This window comes from Taudactylus pleione, unplaced genomic scaffold (genome assembly GCF_031769625.1).
Source record: "Taudactylus pleione unplaced genomic scaffold, aTauple2 ptg001274l, whole genome shotgun sequence".
Classification (NCBI taxonomy): domain Eukaryota; kingdom Metazoa; phylum Chordata; class Amphibia; order Anura; family Myobatrachidae; genus Taudactylus; species Taudactylus pleione.
In genome coordinates, this window is record NW_028285674.1 from 467,857 (window position 1) to 489,349 (window position 21,493).

Here is a 21,493-nt window from a genome sequence, read left to right on the forward strand (position 1 = left end):
GTGCAGCAATAAGTTTTCCTGCCTCAAGACAGATCGGCCTCCATTCAGCATATGGTGCGCCTGGTCTTAAAACATCGCCGAGTGTCTGTACATCTCTCTATCCGCCTTATTGGGAAGATGGTAGCGGCTTTCGAGGCGATTCAGTATGCAAGAATTCACGACAGTCCTTTTCAACTGGATCTCCTCTCCCAGTGGTCAGGATCCCACCTCTTTCTCCATCAGAGAGTTCTCCTGACGCCTCAGACTCGAACATCTCTCATTTGGTGGCTGAACCTTTCCCACCTGCTGGCGGGGAAAAGGTTTGCGGTGAGGGATTGGACCCTCGTCACCACGGACGCAAGCCTGAGGGGCTTAGGAGGAAATGCTTCTGGGAAAGCATTTTCAGGGGCACTGGACGCAGCAAGAAGCCAGATTGCCCATAAATATTATAGAATTGAGAGCTGTATTTTATGCTCTCCAGCTGGCGCATCCGCTGCTGTAGGGGCAGGCAATCAGAGTCCAGTCGGACAACGCCACTGCAGTGGCCTATATAAACAGGCAGGGTGGCACAAAAAGCAGAGCTGCCATGAGGGAGGTAACAAGGATTCTACTTTGGGCAGAGGAATTTGCAGTAGCGATTTCTGCGATCTTCATCCCAGGAGTAGAAAACTGGGAGGCCGACTATCTCAGTCGGCATGATGTTCATCCAGGGGAATGGTCACTCAATCCTCAGGTGTTCCAGCAACTAACTCTGAGGTGGGGCTGTCCTCAAGCCGACCTTATGGCGTCAAGGTTAAACCACCAACTACCGGTTTACTACTCCAGAACAAGGGACCCACGAGCAGCTGCAGTGGACGCACTGACGGCTCCGTGGAAGTTTCATTACGTCTACCTATTTCCTCCGTTTCCGCTCATTCCGCGCCTGCTTCAAGGAATCAAACGAGAAGGGATCAAGGTGCTTCTGATAGCACCAGATTGGCCCAGACGAGCGTGGTATTCCCAGATACAGAATCTGTTAATAGACGAGCCGTGGCCACTGCCTCTTCAGGACGACCTCCTTCTTCAGGGCCCATTTGTTTATCGCGACTTAAGGCAGCTTCGTTTGACGGCCTGGCTACTGAAAGGGCCGTCCTCAGAAAAAAGGGTATTCCGTCTAGTGTGATTCCCACAATGATTCGGGCTAGGAAGGAAGTCACTTCTCAACATTACTACCGCATATGGAAGACACATGTGGCTTGGTGTGAGAGACGTCATTCTCCTCCGTCAGTCTTTAAGGTATCACGTTTCCTTTTTCTTCAGGTTGGTCTCACAGCAGGCCTTCGTCTTAGTTCATTAAAGGTACAGGTATCCGTGTTGTCCAAATTGGCTTTGCTCCCGGATATACAGACCTTTCTCCAAGGAGTTGTGAGGATTCAACCACCTCTTGTGCCTCCAACGGCACCATGGCATTTGGATTTGGTGTTGGTCTTCCTCCAATCTGATACTTTTGAGCCATTACAGAGAGTGGAGATAAAGTACTTAACCTGGAAGGTGGTTCTGCTTTTGGCACTTGCTTCGGCAAGGCGTGTGTCAGAACTCAGTGCTTTATCCTGCCGCCCTCCTTATCTTATTTTCCATGAAGATAGGGCAGAGCTGCGTACTCAAAGGGCTTTCTTCCCAAAGTGGTAACAGCTTTTCATATAAACCAGCCTATCGTGGTTCCTGTGTTTAAGGATGACTCTTCCAATTCAAGATCTTTGGATGTAGTCAGAGCACTCCAGATTAACGTTGACAGGACTGCCTCCCTCAGTAAATCAGATGCTTTGTTTATTCGGTTTGATGTGGCCGGTCCAGGTTGGCCGGCCTCCAAACAGACCATTTCTAGATGGATTTGCTTCACTATCAGGCAAGCATACGTGGTGGCCTCCAAACAACCACCGGGTCCTATTACGACGCATTCTACACGCTCGGTAGGTCCTTCATGGGCGGCTGCTCGCGGGGTTTCCTTAAACCAGCTTTGTAGAGCCGCCACTTGGTTAGGCACATACCTTCCTTCGATTCTATCGTTTTGATACTTTTGCCGCCTCCGCTTCGGAGTTTGGCTGTGCGGTGTTGCAGCGCTCTCCCACCCGGGATGTAAGCTCTGGGACGTCCCCATTGTACTGAGGCTCCATTGTCCCCTGGTGGATGAAGGAGAAAATAGCATTTTGGTACTTACCGATCCCTTTCTCCGATTCCACAGGGGACACTGGACACCCTCCCTACGCTGTTCTACTTGCATTGTTACTGTTTTACAGGTTCAGACGCTGGTTTGCGTTTAATGTTGTCTGACTGACCTGTTCTTGTTTTTTCATGTATATGTTGTTTTCTTATGTATATGTGATTAATGTAGCTTTTCTGTCTCCTTCTCCTTACTTTCCAGCTCCCCTCGGGCACAGTTGTTTTTAGACTGACCTGGGGGGGGGTATAGAGGGGGAGGAGCTAGCTACCAGTAGTTTTTTATTTAAAGGTGCCAGCTCCCGGTTAACACACTCCTATACCCCATTGTACTGAGGCTCCAGTGTCCCCTGTGGAATCGGAGAAAAGGATTTATCGGCAAGTACCAAAATCCTATTTTAATGCAGATGACCTCCTGACATAGTAACAAATCCATGTCAAGCATAGCTAATAGTTCTTTTAAATGCAAAAGAGGACACTGCTTGTTGTGCCATAGAATACATTGTCATATAAGTCCTGAAATAGTGGTACGGCATCTTTGGGAAATATGGGTATTAGACAGTATTTCCTTGTTGAAGCTGCAAGTATTGAGTCCCTCCTTTCCCCTCATGTTGTGTTTGTTTGGCAAGGTGACACCTTGCTGTGGAGAAGCTGGGGGACGCGCTTTATTATGTTTTATCTTGTAACCATTTATTTTTAGAACATTGAGTTTCAGTTTGACTAAAACAAATTCTCAAAACTGTATTAAGCTGAGCTGGTTGATAATAATTGTAAAGTTGTATTTGAAGGAGCTTAGTTGCACAATTTCACCTTCTGGATGGGTTAATTCAGTGGTCTCCAACGTTAATTGAGGTGTGAGCTACTTAAGAAAAATGAAACCTCCTGAAGAGCTACTAAAATTGTAGAAAAAGAAATCTGGCTAATAACTGAACAATTGATGGTAATTTAATGAAAATGAAAAAAATGTTTCAAAGAAAATAAAAATGTATTTCAATATTAGTGATATTGTTGTAGTTTGTAAATAAAATTTAAGCACAGGCACATTTCACTGTTGATTACTGGCTCCAAGGAGGTACGTGCAGTAGAGGAGCAAAAGTTATAGGCAGGGCTGCTGTGTGATTTTCCGACTGGGCGGGAGTCACTCACTATGCCGTAGCATAGACTACGTGGGCGGAACCACGTGGAAGTACGGCGGGTGATTGCTGTAGAGGCTGCAGCAATCATCTGACGTGTTTCCCTGTGGCTCCACCCATGGCGTCCATGCCACGGGGGAGCACACGTCAGAGGTCACTTCCTCCTAGTTTACTTGGCAGTACTTCAGCGAGGTGAGCTACCAAAATGATGACCGCGAGCTACAGCTTGGAGACCACTGGGTTAATTCAACACTAAAGGAGGTACAATGGGGTAAATTTACTAAAAGTTGATGTTGGTTCCATTTAAAATTTCCCGAATAGAGCCAACATCTCTACAAATTCGACCACAGTGTTTCTATTTAAAATAGATGATTTACCAACAGTCGATATTGAGTTCCATTTGGTGGTGCATTGGTTTCTTTTTGAAGTTCTATTTGAAGTTCAAAATGTGTTCTATTCTCCCTCAGTAGAATCCAGAATCGAACCAAAGTTGACACAAAATTATACAAAAGCATACCTATTGGCCAAAACATGTCACATGCACCTTCATCCCAGTGCTAATTTGCATATCCACAATTTTTAAAAAACATTGTTATGCCTGATTTATACATCCAAAGTGCCCCACATGCTTCTCTCCTATGTTTTTTGCCCATCATAGTGAGTTTTTTTCTTCTAGGACCTGTCCTCCTAGAACAGACAGGAAGTTTATTCAGGGACCGCCCCCTCTGCAGTATATATTCAGGCCTCTTCCTCCTCCTCCTACTTGTCTTTTTCTTTCTGTCTCCTAACAGTATAGAAGTAGTGCAGGGAAGTTTGTTATTTCTACTTCAGGGTCCATAGGGTATCCACAGGATACCTTGGGGTATAGGTGTGACGTCAGTTGCTGTGCACCATAGAGTTAAGCTTTTCAGCCTCCCAGGATGCACTAGGGTCCCCCTCCTATACCCCGCCCCCGAGCCAAGGCACCTCAGTTTAGTTTGGTGCCCGGCCGGCGTCGGGTACACCTGTCGGAGTGGGGGCTAGAAGAGCCCCTGAAGCTTTCTTCAGTGCAGCTGTGGCTGCACATCTGGATGTACAGCATGGACAGTCAGTCCTGACGTCCATGCTGTCTTCCCTACACCCCCGCCGGTACCAGAACGCCGGTGCCGATCCGGGGATGCTGGTGAGCATCTGGGGTCACAGCTAGCGGTGACCCCAGATGTTCCGGACCATGGCCGGATCCAAGGGGGACAAAGGTAAGCAGCGGGGTCCCGCGGTGGGTCCCCGCTGGTCACATGGTCCTAAGTCCCCAGGCAGGGGGCTCCCTGGGGACTGGCTGCAGCGTGGAGCCAGGCGACCAACCTGCGCTTTCCACTACCCCCTGGGACAGCGGACCGCAGCAGAGCGGTAGCGCTGCGGCGTCCCAGGGGTTAAATGCATGCCAGGGGAGCGCGCCTTTCCTGTCTCACAGCCGGCGCCTCCCCCGCTGCACACAGCCCTCTCTGCATGCTGCCGACTGGTCCTGTGTCAGCGCTCCTCCCCCAGGCCAGCCTCCTCTCTGCTCCTCGGCGGCCATCTTCTCCAGAACGCATGGTGAACGCTGCTGGAAGCGCTGGACGGAAGCATCGTGGTCTGGGTCCCCCCGCATACGTCTCCTCCGCTGTGGCTCAGGTCTGTGTATGCAGCGCTGTGTCCTACCAGGCCCTGTGTCTGTGTAGTTGAGTGATCAGCGCTGTTAGTGCAGGAATTGTTATTTCTCTGCATTGTATGTGACTGTGCTAGCGCTGCCTGTAACTTTTCTTCTCTAAACTGTCAGCTTTATTACTGTCCCTGTTCTTTCTGCTAAAGCCCTTGCGGTGCGGTGCTGCAGGGTGGTCTCTCGCCTATTTAATACTTAATTGGTGAGAGAGGTCACATACGTGGTGCCATCATGTCTGAAAGTGATTTTCCCCTCCGGCTACAGTGTACCACGTGCAAAGTACTGTTAGCGGAGGGGGAGGGTAGCGCGGAGGGCCTTTGCCGGCAGTGTTTGTCCATGGCGCGGCCTATTACGGTTACAGCACCGGTACAGGAGCCGCCCTGGGCTTGCTTCGCTCAGGCGTTAACAGCTTTAGTGGGCCAGTTAGCTCCGCAGCCCGCGTTTACTCCGATGGGTTTGCCCCAGCAGTCTGTGGTGTCGTCACCCATGCAGGGGTTCCCACGACAATTGGTGGTACCCCACAGTCTCCCTAATTCCCCGCTCCAGGGTTCTCAGGAGCCAGCGTGGGTTAACTCCCTGACGAGTTCTGTACAGCACTTGTCGGATGTGTTGCAAGGGGAGTCTGTGATGCGGCCTCATAAAAGGCCGGTGGCGTCTCTGTCCGCTCCTTATGAGGATGACGAAGGGACGTCTGATGATGGGGAGATTCTGGATCCTTACGATCAGGAACCTCTCCATACTAAGGACGCTGATGCTAAGTACAAAGTATATATTCTTGGACTTATTCGGGCGGTCCGCACAGCCTTGGTGATTGAGGACGAAGTTCCCCCAGCGGCTAAATCTAAGTATGCCTTTTTCAAAGATGTGAAGGGTGATGCCACAGTCTTTCCTCTTTCGGGTCAGTTGGTGGACCATTTAGAGGAGGCGTGGAAACAACCTGGCAAAAGATACCAGCCGCAGAGACGCCTGGCGGTGGCTTATCCGTTTGCGGATAATTATTTTGCTAAGTGGGAATCCCCTCCACAGGTGGATTCTCACGTGACCCGTCTTGTCCGTAGTGCCACATTGCCGATGCCATCCATGTCCTCCCTTAAGGATGCTACGGACCGCAAGGTAGAAATCTGCCTGAAGTCCGCTTATTCCCTTGCAGGGGGGGCAGCACGGCCGGCTATGGCCATTTGCTGGGTTGCCAGAGCGATGGAGCGCTGGGCGGATTCATTAGAGGCTTCTTTTGAATCCGACTGTCCGGCCGAACAGGTGGAGTTGATTGGCAATCTCCGTGATTCGGCCACCTACATCAACGAGGCGGCTCTAGACATTAGTACTCTGGTGTCTAGAATTTCTTCAGCAGCGGTAGCTGCTCGTCGCACCTTATGGCTGTGATCCTGGAAGGCGGACGCAGATTCCAAGAAAGGTCTGGAAGCGTTGCCGTTTACCGGAGAAGTTCTCTTCGGTCCGGATCTGGATAAGATTGTGGCCACGCTGGCAGCAGCCAAATCTGCTTGTCTCCCGTCGGCCGCTGCTCCTTCTGGTTCTGAACCATCGTCCTTTCGGTCATCTAGGGCCCAGGGCAGGCCCAAACCACAGTCGTTTCCTCGACAGGCTGGCCCTAAGAAATCGGTCAAGCCCCGGAAGCAGGCATGGAGTACCAGACGTCCGGCCCCCAAGCCAGATGACAAGCCTGCGGCCTGACGGTCCGGGCCTCCCTTTGGGGGATCCCAGGGTGGGAGGCCGCCTGCTACAGTTCGCCCAGTGTTGGTCGACCACTACGACAGCCACTTGGGTTCTGGAGGTGGTTTCCCACGGATACGCCCTCTCCTTCCGGCACAGACCCCCGGCTCGCTTCTTCACCACAGGTCTACCATCAGACCGGAACAAGGCTACGGAGCTGCGGAAGGTATTGCATACTATGCTCCAGGCTGGAGTTATAGTGTCTGTTCCATTCTCCCAGAGGGGCCAGGGTTTCTATTCAAATCTATTTTTGGTACAGAAACCCAATGGGTCATATCGTCCAATTCTCAACTTCAAAGCACTCAACAAGTCTTTGCGGGTCCCGAAGTTTCGGATGGAGACCCTACGGTCCATCATTCTGGCGCTGGAACCTGGGGACTACATGGTGTCATTGGACATACAGGACGCTTACCTGCATGTCCCTATTCTTTTGCGCCATCAACAGTTCCTCAGGTTTGCAATCCGCAGCGACCACTTCCAGTTTCGGGCGTTACCTTTTGGCCTGGCAACAGCACCACGTGTTTTCACCAAGGTGATGGCGGTCATGGCGGCTTCTCTGCGGCTGCAGGGAGTCCGCATGTTGCCGTATTTGGACGACCTGTTATTGGTGGCAGGATCTCCAGAGCTCCTGTTACGCCACTTGGACCTGACCATTGCACTGCTGCAACGACACGGCTGGCTAATCAACTGGCAGAAGTCCACTCTAATCCCGTCTCGGAGGATTCTGCATCTTGGAGCCTTATTGGACTCGGGACAGCAAAGGATCTTCGTGACGGAGGACAAGATCTCTGCTTTACAGTCAAGGGTGCGCAGTTGCCTGCACTGCCGCCGGGTGTCCTTACACTCGGCGATGAGGTTACTGGGCTCCATGGTGTCGGTGTTCGATATGGTGGAATACGCCCAGTTTCACTCCAGACCTCTGGAGCACCTGATCCTGTCCAAGTGGAACGGGCTGCCTCAGTCTCTGAAGTCACAGACGATTGTGCTCACCCCGGAGGTTCGCCTGTCCCTTGCGTGGTGGTTACAGACGACCCACCTCAACAAGGGACGTCCGTTCTGGGTTCCAAATTGGGTCCTGTTGACAACGGACGCCAGTCTTCGGGGCTGGGGAGCAGTTTCGGGTCCACACTTGTTCCAGGGCAGGTGGACGCCGACAGAAGCGGAGCTTCCAATAAATATCTTGGAACTCCGTGCGGTCTTCAATGCTCTCCAGCAGGCACAGCGGTTTCTCCAGGGTCGCCCGGTGCAGGTCCAGTCGGACAACGCTACCACCGTGGCCTACATAAACAGGCAAGGAGGAACTCGCAGTCGGGCGGCTCTCGTAGAGGTCTCTCGGATCCTGGTTTGGGCGGAGCGCAATCTTCCGGCCATATCAGCGGTCTTCATCCCGGGAGTGCTAAATTGGGAGGCGGGCTTTCTAAGTCGCCAGGACGTTCATCCGGGGGAATGGTCCCTGCACCCGGACGTTTTTCAACTAGTCTTCCAGAAATCGACCTCATGGCGTCCCGGCACAACAACAAGTTGCCGGTGTACGGGTCTCGCACAAGAGACGAAGGGGCATCTCTGGTGGATGCTCTGTCCGTCCGGTGGACGTTCCGGTTCGCATACCTGTTCCCTCCGGTCTCCCTTCTTCCACGGGTAATCCGGAAATTCAAACAGGAAGGAGGGACGCTCCTGTGATAGCTCCCGCGTGGCCCAGACGGCACTGGTTCTCAGACCTTCAGGGTCTGTCCGTGGACAGTCCTCTGCGGTTGCCGCTACGACCGGACCTTCTGTCTCAGGGTCCTTGCCTTCACCCGGACCTGACTCGGCTGTCTTTGACGGCGTGGCTGTTGAGACGGCCATGCTGAGGTCCCGGGGGTTTTCCAGCTCTGTGGTGCGTACCATGTTACGAGCTCGGAAACCGTCTTCCGCGAGGATATACCATCGCGTGTGGCATACGTTCTTCCAGTGGTGTCGACCGAGAGGTTATGCACCGCGGGAGTTTCGTCTGTCTCGGATTCTCGCCTTCCTGCAAGCGGGACTAGATCATGGGCTTCGCCTTGCTTCTTTGAAGGTACAGGTTTCGGCCCTATCTGTCTGGTTTCACCGTAGGATTGCTACAATCCCGGATGTGCGCACCTTTATGCAGGGTGTTCTCCGCATTCAGCCGCCCTTTGTTCCACCTGTGGCGCCTTGGGATTTGGCTGTGGTCCTGAGGGCTCTCCAAGGACCGCCGTTTGAACCACTGGGCTCAGTGGATCTTAAATGGCTAACAGCTAAGACTGTTTTCCTTCTAGCCATTGCTTCGGCCAGACGTGTTTCTGAGTTAGGGGCTCTTTCTTGTAGACCCCCTTTCTTGGTTTTTTATGGGAACAGGGCAGTGCTCCGCACTCGGCCCGAGTTTCTTCCCAAAGTTGTTTCCCAGTTTCATGTTAACGAGGAAATAGTTGTTCCGGCCTTTAACTCACCGGGTCTTTCCGTGGGTGAGGCCTCTTTGGATGTTGTGCGGGCCTTAAGGACTTATGTTGACCGCACTTCTTCGTTTAGGAAGTCGGACGCTTTGTTTGTCCTCTATGGCTTCCGTAAAAAGGGTTGGCCTGCTTCAAAGCAAACTTTGGCAGCCTGGATCCGTATGGCTATTTCTGAAGCTTATCTTCATGAAGGCCTACCGGTCCCTCCTTCTCTGAAGGCTCATTCCACTAGGTCTGTGGGTCCTTCGTGGGCAGCTCGACGTGGTGCCTCGGCAGTTCAGATCTGCAAGGCTGCTACGTGGTCCTCTGTCCATAACTTCGTGAGGTATTACAGGTTTGACACCTTTGCCTCTCAGGATGCTTCCTTCGGGTGGCGGATTCTCCTTTCTGCACAGGAGCGTCCCCACCCTTAAAGGATACTGCTTTGGGACATCCCCAAGGTATCCTGTGGCTACCCTATGGACCCTGAAGTAGAAAATATGAGATATGGTAAGAACTTACCCTTGTTATCTCTATTTCTACGAAGTCCATAGGGTTCCACAGGACTCCCGCCCTGTCGCACCTGTGCTGCAGATGGGCTCTACTCTGGTCACCGGTTTTTCCGTCTCCCTCTGGTGAGAATGTGATTCTTGTATGTGTCCAGATCTTTTTTCTCTCTCTTCCTTCTCCTCCTCCGGCCTATGGCTTGATAACTAACTGAGGTGCCTTGGCTCGGGGGCGGGGTATAGGAGGGGGACCCTAGTGCATCCTGGGAGGCTGAAAAGCTTAACTCTATGGTGCCCAGCGACTGACGTCACACCTATACCCCAAGGTATCCTGTGGAACCCTATGGACTTCGTAGAAATAGAGATAACAAGGGTAAGTTCTTACCATATCTCATATTTTTACCTAAATAAGGCTTATCTTTCTATTGCCCAGTGTGCCCCTTGTGCCGCAGGCTGAGGGCGGGGTGGCACCTCAGGTTCGTTATCATGAAGGCTGATGTTTAGGACCGGTACTATACCGAAGTTAACTTGACACCCACACTTCAGTCCGGGGATGTTCCTGGAGCCGCTGGAGCATTGAGCTGAAGCTCCCGGCTGATTATGAACAAAGTACGCCCTGCGGCGTGGAGCTGGCCAGCGTGCGCAGGCGCACATCAGTAAATCTGATGATGCGCGGACCAGAATTCAATTCGGCCGTCACTGTGCATGAGTCCGACCGGGTCTTGATCAGAGGGCTTTGAATATGGTGCCGCACACCGGAGGTAGAGAGCTGTGTTCTCTCCTACCTATTATAGCTACCTCTATCGTTTTGATACTTTTGCCGCCTCCGCTTCGGAGTTTGGCTGTGCGGTGTTGCAGCGCTCTCCCACCCGGGATGTAAGCTCTGGGACGTCCCCATTGTACTGAGGCTCCATTGTCCCCTGGTGGATGAAGGAGAAAATAGCATTTTGGTACTTACCGATCCCCTTTCTCCGATTCCACAGGGGGACACTGGACACCCTCCCTACGCTGTTCTACTTGCATTGTTACTGTTTTACAGGTTCAGACGCTGGTTTGCGTTTAATGTTGTCTGACTGACCTGTTCTTGTTTTTTCATGTATATGTTGTTTTCTTATGTATATGTGATTAATGTAGCTTTTCTGTCTCCTTCTCCTTACTTTCCAGCTCCCCTCGGGCACAGTTGTTTTAGACTGACCTGGGGGGGGGGTATAGAGGGGGAGGAGCTAGCTACCAGTAGTTTTTTATTTAAAGGTGCCAGCTCCCGGTTAACACACTCCTATACCCCATTGTACTGAGGCTCCAGTGTCCCCTGTGGAATCGGAGAAAAGGATTTATCGGCAAGTACCAAAATCCTATTTTAATGCAGATGACCTCCTGACATAGTAACAAATCCATGTCAAGCATAGCTAATAGTTCTTTTAAATGCAAAAGAGGACACTGCTTGTTGTGCCATAGAATACATTGTCATATAAGTCCTGAAATAGTGGTACGGCATCTTTGGGAAATATGGGTATTAGACAGTATTTCCTTGTTGAAGCTGCAAGTATTGAGTCCCCTCCTTTCCCCTCATGTTGTGTTTGTTTGGCAAGGTGACACCTTGCTGTGGAGAAGCTGGGGGACGCGCTTTATTATGTTTTATCTTGTAACCATTTATTTTTAGAACATTGAGTTTCAGTTTGACTAAAACAAATTCTCAAAACTGTATTAAGCTGAGCTGGTTGATAATAATTGTAAAGTTGTATTTGAAGGAGCTTAGTTGCACAATTTCACCTTCTGGATGGGTTAATTCAGTGGTCTCCAACGTTAATTGAGGTGTGAGCTACTTAAGAAAAATGAAACCTCCTGAAGAGCTACTAAAATTGTAGAAAAAGAAATCTGGCTAATAACTGAACAATTGATGGTAATTTAATGAAAATGAAAAAAATGTTTCAAAGAAAATAAAAATGTATTTCAATATTAGTGATATTGTTGTAGTTTGTAAATAAAATTTAAGCACAGGCACATTTCACTGTTGATTACTGGCTCCAAGGAGGTACGTGCAGTAGAGGAGCAAAAGTTATAGGCAGGGCTGCTGTGTGATTTTCCGACTGGGCGGGAGTCACTCACTATGCCGTAGCATAGACTACGTGGGCGGAACCACGTGGAAGTACGGCGGGTGATTGCTGTAGAGGCTGCAGCAATCATCTGACGTGTTTCCCTGTGGCTCCACCCATGGCGTCCATGCCACGGGGGAGCACACGTCAGAGGTCACTTCCTCCTAGTTTACTTGGCAGTACTTCAGCGAGGTGAGCTACCAAAATGATGACCGCGAGCTACAGCTTGGAGACCACTGGGTTAATTCAACACTAAAGGAGGTACAATGGGGTAAATTTACTAAAAGTTGATGTTGGTTCCATTTAAAATTTCCCGAATAGAGCCAACATCTCTACAAATTCGACCACAGTGTTTCTATTTAAAATAGATGATTTACCAACAGTCGATATTGAGTTCCATTTGGTGGTGCATTGGTTTCTTTTTGAAGTTCTATTTGAAGTTCAAAATGTGTTCTATTCTCCCTCAGTAGAATCCAAAATCGAACCAAAGTTGACACAAAATTATACAAAAGCATACCTATTGGCCAAAACATGTCACATGCACCTTCATCCCAGTGCTAATTTGCATATCCACAATTTTTAAAAAACATTGTTATGCCTGATTTATACATCCAAAGTGCCCCACATGCTTCTCTCCTATGTTTTTTGCCCATCATAGTGAGTTTTTTTCTTCTAGGACCTGTCCTCCTAGAACAGACAGGAAGTTTATTCAGGGACCGCCCCCTCTGCAGTATATATTCAGGCCTCTTCCTCCTCCTCCTACTTGTCTTTTTCTTTCTGTCTCCTAACAGTATAGAAGTAGTGCAGGGAAGTTTGTTATTTCTACTTCAGGGTCCATAGGGTATCCACAGGATACCTTGGGGTATAGGTGTGACGTCAGTTGCTGTGCACCATAGAGTTAAGCTTTTCAGCCTCCCAGGATGCACTAGGGTCCCCCTCCTATACCCCGCCCCCGAGCCAAGGCACCTCAGTTTAGTTTGGTGCCCGGCCGGCGTCGGGTACACCTGTCGGAGTGGGGGCTAGAAGAGCCCCTGAAGCTTTCTTCAGTGCAGCTGTGGCTGCACATCTGGATGTACAGCATGGACAGTCAGTCCTGACGTCCATGCTGTCTTCCCTACACCCCCGCCGGTACCAGAACGCCGGTGCCGATCCGGGGATGCTGGTGAGCATCTGGGGTCACAGCTAGCGGTGACCCCAGATGTTCCGGACCATGGCCGGATCCAAGGGGGACAAAGGTAAGCAGTGGGGTCCCGCGGTGGGTCCCCGCTGGTCACATGGTCCTAAGTCCCCAGGCAGGGGGCTCCCTGGGGACTGGCTGCAGCGTGGAGCCAGGCGACCAACCTGCGCTTTCCACTACCCCCTGGGACAGCGGACCGCAGCAGAGCGGTAGCGCTGCGGCGTCCCAGGGGTTAAATGCATGCCAGGGGAGCGCGCCTTTCCTGTCTCACAGCCGGCGCCTCCCCCGCTGCACACAGCCCTCTCTGCATGCTGCCGACTGGTCCTGTGTCAGCGCTCCTCCCCCAGGCCAGCCTCCTCTCTGCTCCTCGGCGGCCATCTTCTCCAGAACGCATGGTGAACGCTGCTGGAAGCGCTGGACGGAAGCATCGTGGTCTGGGTCCCCCCGCATACGTCTCCTCCGCTGTGGCTCAGGTCTGTGTATGCAGCGCTGTGTCCTACCAGGCCCTGTGTCTGTGTAGTTGAGTGATCAGCGCTGTTAGTGCAGGAATTGTTATTTCTCTGCATTGTATGTGACTGTGCTAGCGCTGCCTGTAACTTTTCTTCTCTAAACTGTCAGCTTTATTACTGTCCCTGTTCTTTCTGCTAAAGCCCTTGCGGTGCGGTGCTGCAGGGTGGTCTCTCGCCTATTTAATACTTAATTGGTGAGAGAGGTCACATACGTGGTGCCATCATGTCTGAAAGTGATTTTCCCCTCCGGCTACAGTGTACCACGTGCAAAGTACTGTTAGCGGAGGGGGAGGGTAGCGCGGAGGGCCTTTGCCGGCAGTGTTTGTCCATGGCGCGGCCTATTACGGTTACAGCACCGGTACAGGAGCCGCCCTGGGCTTGCTTCGCTCAGGCGTTAACAGCTTTAGTGGGCCAGTTAGCTCCGCAGCCCGCGTTTACTCCGATGGGTTTGCCCCAGCAGTCTGTGGTGTCGTCACCCATGCAGGGGTTCCCACGACAATTGGTGGTACCCCACAGTCTCCCTAATTCCCCGCTCCAGGGTTCTCAGGAGCCAGCGTGGGTTAACTCCCTGACGAGTTCTGTACAGCACTTGTCGGATGTGTTGCAAGGGGAGTCTGTGATGCGGCCTCATAAAAGGCCGGTGGCGTCTCTGTCCGCTCCTTATGAGGATGACGAAGGGACGTCTGATGATGGGGAGATTCTGGATCCTTACGATCAGGAACCTCTCCATACTAAGGACGCTGATGCTAAGTACAAAGTATATATTCCTGGACTTATTCGGGCGGTCCGCACAGCCTTGGTGATTGAGGACGAAGTTCCCCCAGCGGCTAAATCTAAGTATGCCTTTTTCAAAGATGTGAAGGGTGATGCCACAGTCTTTCCTCTTTCGGGTCAGTTGGTGGACCATTTAGAGGAGGCGTGGAAACAACCTGGCAAAAGATACCAGCCGCAGAGACGCCTGGCGGTGGCTTATCCGTTTGCGGATAATTATTTTGCTAAGTGGGAATCCCCTCCACAGGTGGATTCTCACGTGACCCGTCTTGTCCGTAGTGCCACATTGCCGATGCCATCCATGTCCTCCCTTAAGGATGCTACGGACCGCAAGGTAGAAATCTGCCTGAAGTCCGCTTATTCCCTTGCAGGGGGGGCAGCACGGCCGGCTATGGCCATTTGCTGGGTTGCCAGAGCGATGGAGCGCTGGGCGGATTCATTAGAGGCTTCTTTTGAATCCGACTGTCCGGCCGAACAGGTGGAGTTGATTGGCAATCTCCGTGATTCGGCCACCTACATCAACGAGGCGGCTCTAGACATTAGTACTCTGGTGTCTAGAATTTCTTCAGCAGCGGTAGCTGCTCGTCGCACCTTATGGCTGTGATCCTGGAAGGCGGACGCAGATTCCAAGAAAGGTCTGGAAGCGTTGCCGTTTACCGGAGAAGTTCTCTTCGGTCCGGATCTGGATAAGATTGTGGCCACGCTGGCAGCAGCCAAATCTGCTTGTCTCCCGTCGGCCGCTGCTCCTTCTGGTTCTGAACCATCGTCCTTTCGGTCATCTAGGGCCCAGGGCAGGCCCAAACCACAGTCGTTTCCTCGACAGGCTGGCCCTAAGAAATCGGTCAAGCCCCGGAAGCAGGCATGGAGTACCAGACGTCCGGCCCCCAAGCCAGATGACAAGCCTGCGGCCTGACGGTCCGGGCCTCCCTTTGGGGGATCCCAGGGTGGGAGGCCGCCTGCTACAGTTCGCCCAGTGTTGGTCGACCACTACGACAGCCACTTGGGTTCTGGAGGTGGTTTCCCACGGATACGCCCTCTCCTTCCGGCACAGACCCCCGGCTCGCTTCTTCACCACAGGTCTACCATCAGACCGGAACAAGGCTACGGAGCTGCGGAAGGTATTGCATACTATGCTCCAGGCTGGAGTTATAGTGTCTGTTCCATTCTCCCAGAGGGGCCAGGGTTTCTATTCAAATCTATTTTTGGTACAGAAACCCAATGGGTCATATCGTCCGATTCTCAACTTCAAAGCACTCAACAAGTCTTTGCGGGTCCCGAAGTTTCGGATGGAGACCCTACGGTCCATCATTCTGGCGCTGGAACCTGGGGACTACATGGTGTCATTGGACATACAGGACGCTTACCTGCATGTCCCTATTCTTTTGCGCCATCAACAGTTCCTCAGGTTTGCAATCCGCAGCGACCACTTCCAGTTTCGGGCGTTACCTTTTGGCCTGGCAACAGCACCACGTGTTTTCACCAAGGTGATGGCGGTCATGGCGGCTTCTCTGCGGCTGCAGGGAGTCCGCATGTTGCCGTATTTGGACGACCTGTTATTGGTGGCAGGATCTCCAGAGCTCCTGTTACGCCACTTGGACCTGACCATTGCACTGCTGCAACGACACGGCTGGCTAATCAACTGGCAGAAGTCCACTCTAATCCCGTCTCGGAGGATTCTGCATCTTGGAGCCTTATTGGACTCGGGACAGCAAAGGATCTTCGTGACGGAGGACAAGATCTCTGCTTTACAGTCAAGGGTGCGCAGTTGCCTGCACTGCCGCCGGGTGTCCTTACACTCGGCGATGAGGTTACTGGGCTCCATGGTGTCGGTGTTCGATATGGTGGAATACGCCCAGTTTCACTCCAGACCTCTGGAGCACCTGATCCTGTCCAAGTGGAACGGGCTGCCTCAGTCTCTGAAGTCACAGACGATTGTGCTCACCCCGGAGGTTCGCCTGTCCCTTGCGTGGTGGTTACAGACGACCCACCTCAACAAGGGACGTCCGTTCTGGGTTCCAAATTGGGTCCTGTTGACAACGGACGCCAGTCTTCGGGGCTGGGGAGCAGTTTCGGGTCCACACTTGTTCCAGGGCAGGTGGACGCCGACAGAAGCGGAGCTTCCAATAAATATCTTGGAACTCCGTGCGGTCTTCAATGCTCTCCAGCAGGCACAGCGGTTTCTCCAGGGTCGCCCGGTGCAGGTCCAGTCGGACAACGCTACCACCGTGGCCTACATAAACAGGCAAGGAGGAACTCGCAGTCGGGCGGCTCTCGTAGAGGTCTCTCGGATCCTGGTTTGGGCGGAGCGCAATCTTCCGGCCATATCAGCGGTCTTCATCCCGGGAGTGCTAAATTGGGAGGCGGGCTTTCTAAGTCGCCAGGACGTTCATCCGGGGGAATGGTCCCTGCACCCGGACGTTTTTCAACTACTGGTGGACAGGTGGGGTCTTCCAGAAATCGACCTCATGGCGTCCCGGCACAACAACAAGTTGCCGGTGTACGGGTCTCGCACAAGAGACGAAGGGGCGTCTCTGGTGGATGCTCTGTCCGTCCGGTGGACGTTCCGGTTCGCATACTTGTTCCCTCCGGTCTCCCTTCTTCCACGGGTAATCCGGAAATTCAAACAGGAAGGAGGGTAGCTCCCGCGTGGCCCAGACGGCACTGGTTCTCAGACCTTCAGGGTCTGTCCGTGGACAGTCCTCTGCGGTTGCCGCTACGACCGGATCTTCTGTCTCAGGGTCCTTGCCTTCACCCGGACCTGACTCGGCTGTCTTTGACGGCGTGGCTGTTGAGACGGCCATGCTGAGGTCCCGGGGGTTTTCCAGCTCTGTGGTGCGTACCATGTTACGAGCTCGGAAACCGTCTTCCGCGAGGATATACCATCGCGTGTGGCATACGTTCTTCCAGTGGTGTCGACCGAGAGGTTATGCACCGCGGGAGTTTCGTCTGTCTCGGATTCTCGCCTTCCTGCAAGCGGGACTAGATCATGGGCTTCGCCTTGCTTCTTTGAAGGTACAGGTTTCGGCCCTATCTGTCTGGTTTCACCGTAGGATTGCTACAATCCCGGATGTGCGCACCTTTATGCAGGGTGTTCTCCGCATTCAGCCGCCCTTTGTTCCACCTGTGGCGCCTTGGGATTTGGCTGTGGTCCTGAGGGCTCTCCAAGGACCGCCGTTTGAACCACTTGGCTCAGTGGATCTTAAATGGCTAACAGCTAAGACTGTTTTCCTTCTAGCCATTGCTTCGGCCAGACGTGTTTCTGAGTTAGGGGCTCTTTCTTGTAGACCCCCTTTCTTGGTTAAAAATGGGAACAGGGCAGTGCTCCGCACTCGGCCCGAGTTTCTTCCCAAAGTTGTTTCCCAGTTTCATGTTAACGAGGAAATAGTTGTTCCGGCCTTTAACTCATCGGGTCTTTCCGTGGGTGAGGCCTCTTTGGATGTTGTGCGGGCCTTAAGGACTTATGTTGACCGCACTTCTTCGTTTAGGAAGTCGGACGCTTTGTTTGTCCTCTATGGCTTCCGTAAAAAGGGTTGGCCTGCTTCAAAGCAAACTTTGGCAGCCTGGATCCGTATGGCTATTTCTGAAGCTTATCTTCATGAAGGCCTACCGGTCCCTCCTTCTCTGAAGGCTCATTCCACTAGGTCTGTGGGTCCTTCGTGGGCAGCTCGACGTGGTGCCTCGGCAGTTCAGATCTGCAAGGCTGCTACGTGGTCCTCTGTCCATAACTTCGTGAGGTATTACAGGTTTGACACCTTTGCCTCTCAGGATGCTTCCTTCGGGTGGCGGATTCTCCTTTCTGCACAGGAGCGTCCCCACCCTTAAAGGATACTGCTTTGGGACATCCCCAAGGTATCCTGTGGCTACCCTATGGACCCTGAAGTAGAAAATATGAGATATGGTAAGAACTTACCCTTGTTATCTCTATTTCTACGAAGTCCATAGGGTTCCACAGGACTCCCGCCCTGTCGCACCTGTGCTGCAGATGGGCTCTACTCTGGTCACCGGTTTTCCGTCTCCCTCTGGTGAGAATGTGATTCTTGTATGTGTCCAGATCTTTTTTCTCTCTCTTCCTTCTCCTCCTCCGGCCTATGGCTTGATAACTAACTGAGGTGCCTTGGCTCGGGGGCGGGGTATAGGAGGGGGACCCTAGTGCATCCTGGGAGGCTGAAAAGCTTAACTCTATGGTGCCCAGCGACTGACGTCACACCTATACCCCAAGGTATCCTGTGGAACCCTATGGACTTCGTAGAAATAGAGATAACAAGGGTAAGTTCTTACCATATCTCATATTTTTACCTAAATAAGGCTTATCTTTCTATTGCCCAGTGTGCCCCTTGTGCCGCAGGCTGAGGCGGGGTGGCACCTCAGGTTCGTTATCATGAAGGCTGATGTTTAGGACCGGTACTATACCGAAGTTAACTTGACACCCACACTTCAGTCCGGGGATGTTCCTGGAGCCGCTGGAGCATTGAGCTGAAGCTCCCGGCTGATTATGAACAAAGTACGCCCTGCGGCGTGGAGCTGGCCAGCGTGCGCAGGCGCACATCAGTAAATCTGATGATGCGCGGACCAGAATTCAATTCGGCCGTCACTGTGCATGAGTCCGACCGGGTCTTGATCAGAGGGCTTTGAATATGGTGCCGCACACCGGAGGTAGAGAGCTGTGTTCTCTCCTACCTATTATAGCTACCTCTAAATCCCTATACCCAAATATCGCTATTGTGCCCTGCAAATCGCATAAGAAATATTTGCTTTCCAATCCAATTGTGGTTCCAAAGCACAAAAAGTTAAATTATTTCAAGAAAAAGTATAACACCCTTTGATCTAAACAATTAGCGCAAAAAGCAAGTAAATACAAAAGTACATGCTGATACATACGCGTGCGCCCCTGATCCAGGTCCCAGTCATCAATCCTGACGTCTGCGGTCATCAAATGGGTATGACTGAGATCTAGCCCCAAAAGCACAAGCCTATATACCTTCCAGAGTGTTACACCAACAATAGGGACAAGCATACGTGATTTCATTGATTCTTGTCATTCTGGTACGATGCAGGCAATAGGACAGTTCATATTTTGATAACGGGTATATGGTCCATCCCTCCAAACGAGTTAAGACACTACATACAGCGTACACATTCTAACCAATAATTCCCCATAATCCATAACCACTGAACACAAGATGCGACTCCTTCGCCGATAGATTCAGATATCTGGAATTAAACAGGATGTCAGTATGATACCAAACACGACATGTCTACTATCATATATATATACATTTTACACCATAATGATTTGCTAACAAAACCTCTAATATTACGCTCAATGATAGGGAACCTTCTATATATGTGCTTGCATAAGTGAATGTGAGATATTTACGGGAATTCATCAGTATGTATTATGCGTCTGTATATTGAAACAGCAACTAGGTATGTGAGTATGCATGTAAGCGTCTGTGTACGCATGTGGATACACATGCGATCGTCTATATGTATGCATGTATATATGTGTGTGCAAATGTGCATCATTGTGTGTGTCATGGATTTATATATATCTATATATATATATATATAATATTAATATATCTTTATCCATTAACTGGCATTTTTTATATTATATCTGTCTGATTCTAATTCCAAGGTGTCATATACAATGAAGTTGTTCTGCTCACAGGTGACATAGCAAGCCTTTGCAGGAGTGAAGAAGTCTGATTACTCAACAAAGGCTTTCCTATGCTTATTTAGAATGTAAATGTCAGTCCCTCTTAACTACAATAGCATTGAACACAAGGCATACAATTGTTAACGATAGTCAAACTTCTGACAATTGTATCTAACTTTGCAATTGAAATATTCCTAAACACCTCCATAGTATCTTTGTGTATTTTAATTACTAGTCACAGACATGTACCCAGAACCTGTTTCTCATCACTGACTTAACCATGCATAGACATAAATATACATATATATATGCATTTGTGCAAATCGGATTTCGCCAATGCAGAGTAGCGTCCAATCTATTCTTTATCAGCCGACAGACGACTAGATCGTCAGATAATAATTACAAACGATTATAACCAATTATTTGACTTCGACACGATCCACATACTTGCTAAGCGGAGTTCTGCAAACCCAAAAGGATGTAATCTAAGCCTTCACCCAAAAGCCGAATTCTTAGTGGGTGCATAGGTATGTAGTTCTTTAGTATCTGCCTAATATGGGAGCAAAGAAGAAGTTGCCTAAGAAAAAGCATGTGAAGTGTCTGTATGTAGCTTTTGATAAGCCATTTTCATGGATACAAAGGATGGTCTTTTGAAATTTTTTTCAGAAGAGTCCCACACCTGTAATCACTCAGCAGTCTAATCAGTTGCAAGAGTTAATGGACTGAATAAAATAAAAAATCAACCATTTGTATCAAAAGTTTAGAACTATGCATATGTCTAAAAGGTCTAGATCTGAAGCAAGTCTTGATTATGAAAATGATACTCTCATATGAATATGGTCTTTTTGAAGAGTGTGATGATTTATCTAGTGAGGAATCTGTAGAGATTCGTGAGGATGTAAAAGCATTTAATGTAGATCTGGTGGAAAGCAAGTTGAAAAACATTTTTATAAAATCTTGAATTATACAAAGGTCCCAGAACAGAGGAATGAGCAGGTTTACTGTATAAGGACAGAGTTAAAGTGGTAGAAGTGTTCCCGCACACAAGGTGATGAAAGAGTTTGTCATTAAAGATTGGCAGAACCTTGATAGAGACATGTTAATCTGTATCGTGTTGAAAGTATGTACCCTATAGAGATGAAGATATGCTTAAAGGATGTGTGCTAGCTAAGGTGGATGCTGAGATTGCAATAACAAGAACTATCATTCCTTAGAGGATGGTACTGCTTATAAGATGCAATGGATAAGAGAATGGAGAATTTATTTAATAAAAAAATAAATAAAATTATTACATACTTCTACAGCTATAGCTCTAAAGTCTGGTATTGCTATAGTCTCTGTTTCTAGATTCTGGAGTGCATCCTTGCACATTGAAGATCAGATTTTGAAGAAATATCTTCAAAGAAATTCAGAGATTATGCAAAATACTATTGAATACCTATGTGAGGCTTCATTGAATGTTGTATTTTATGTGGCAAGGTCTATGGCTACGCTACAGGGGTAACATAGAATTTGACGGCAGATAAGAACCACTTGGCCCATCTAGTCTGCTCCTTTTTTAAACATATTGTTCTCTCAACCCTTATTGATCCTTACTACTTCTGAAGGATATCTTTAGGTCGATCCCAT

General features: G+C 50.3%; 1 protein-coding gene and 1 pseudogene across 1 annotated transcript in view; both read left to right on the forward strand.

Annotated features, from left to right (window-relative positions):
• Window positions 1-21,493, forward strand: part of LOC148443417 (bromo adjacent homology domain-containing 1 protein-like) — a 179,223-nt gene that overhangs the window by 61,565 nt on the left and 96,165 nt on the right. The window lies entirely within an intron of this gene.
• Window positions 362-20,825, forward strand: LOC148443418 (uncharacterized; annotated as a pseudogene).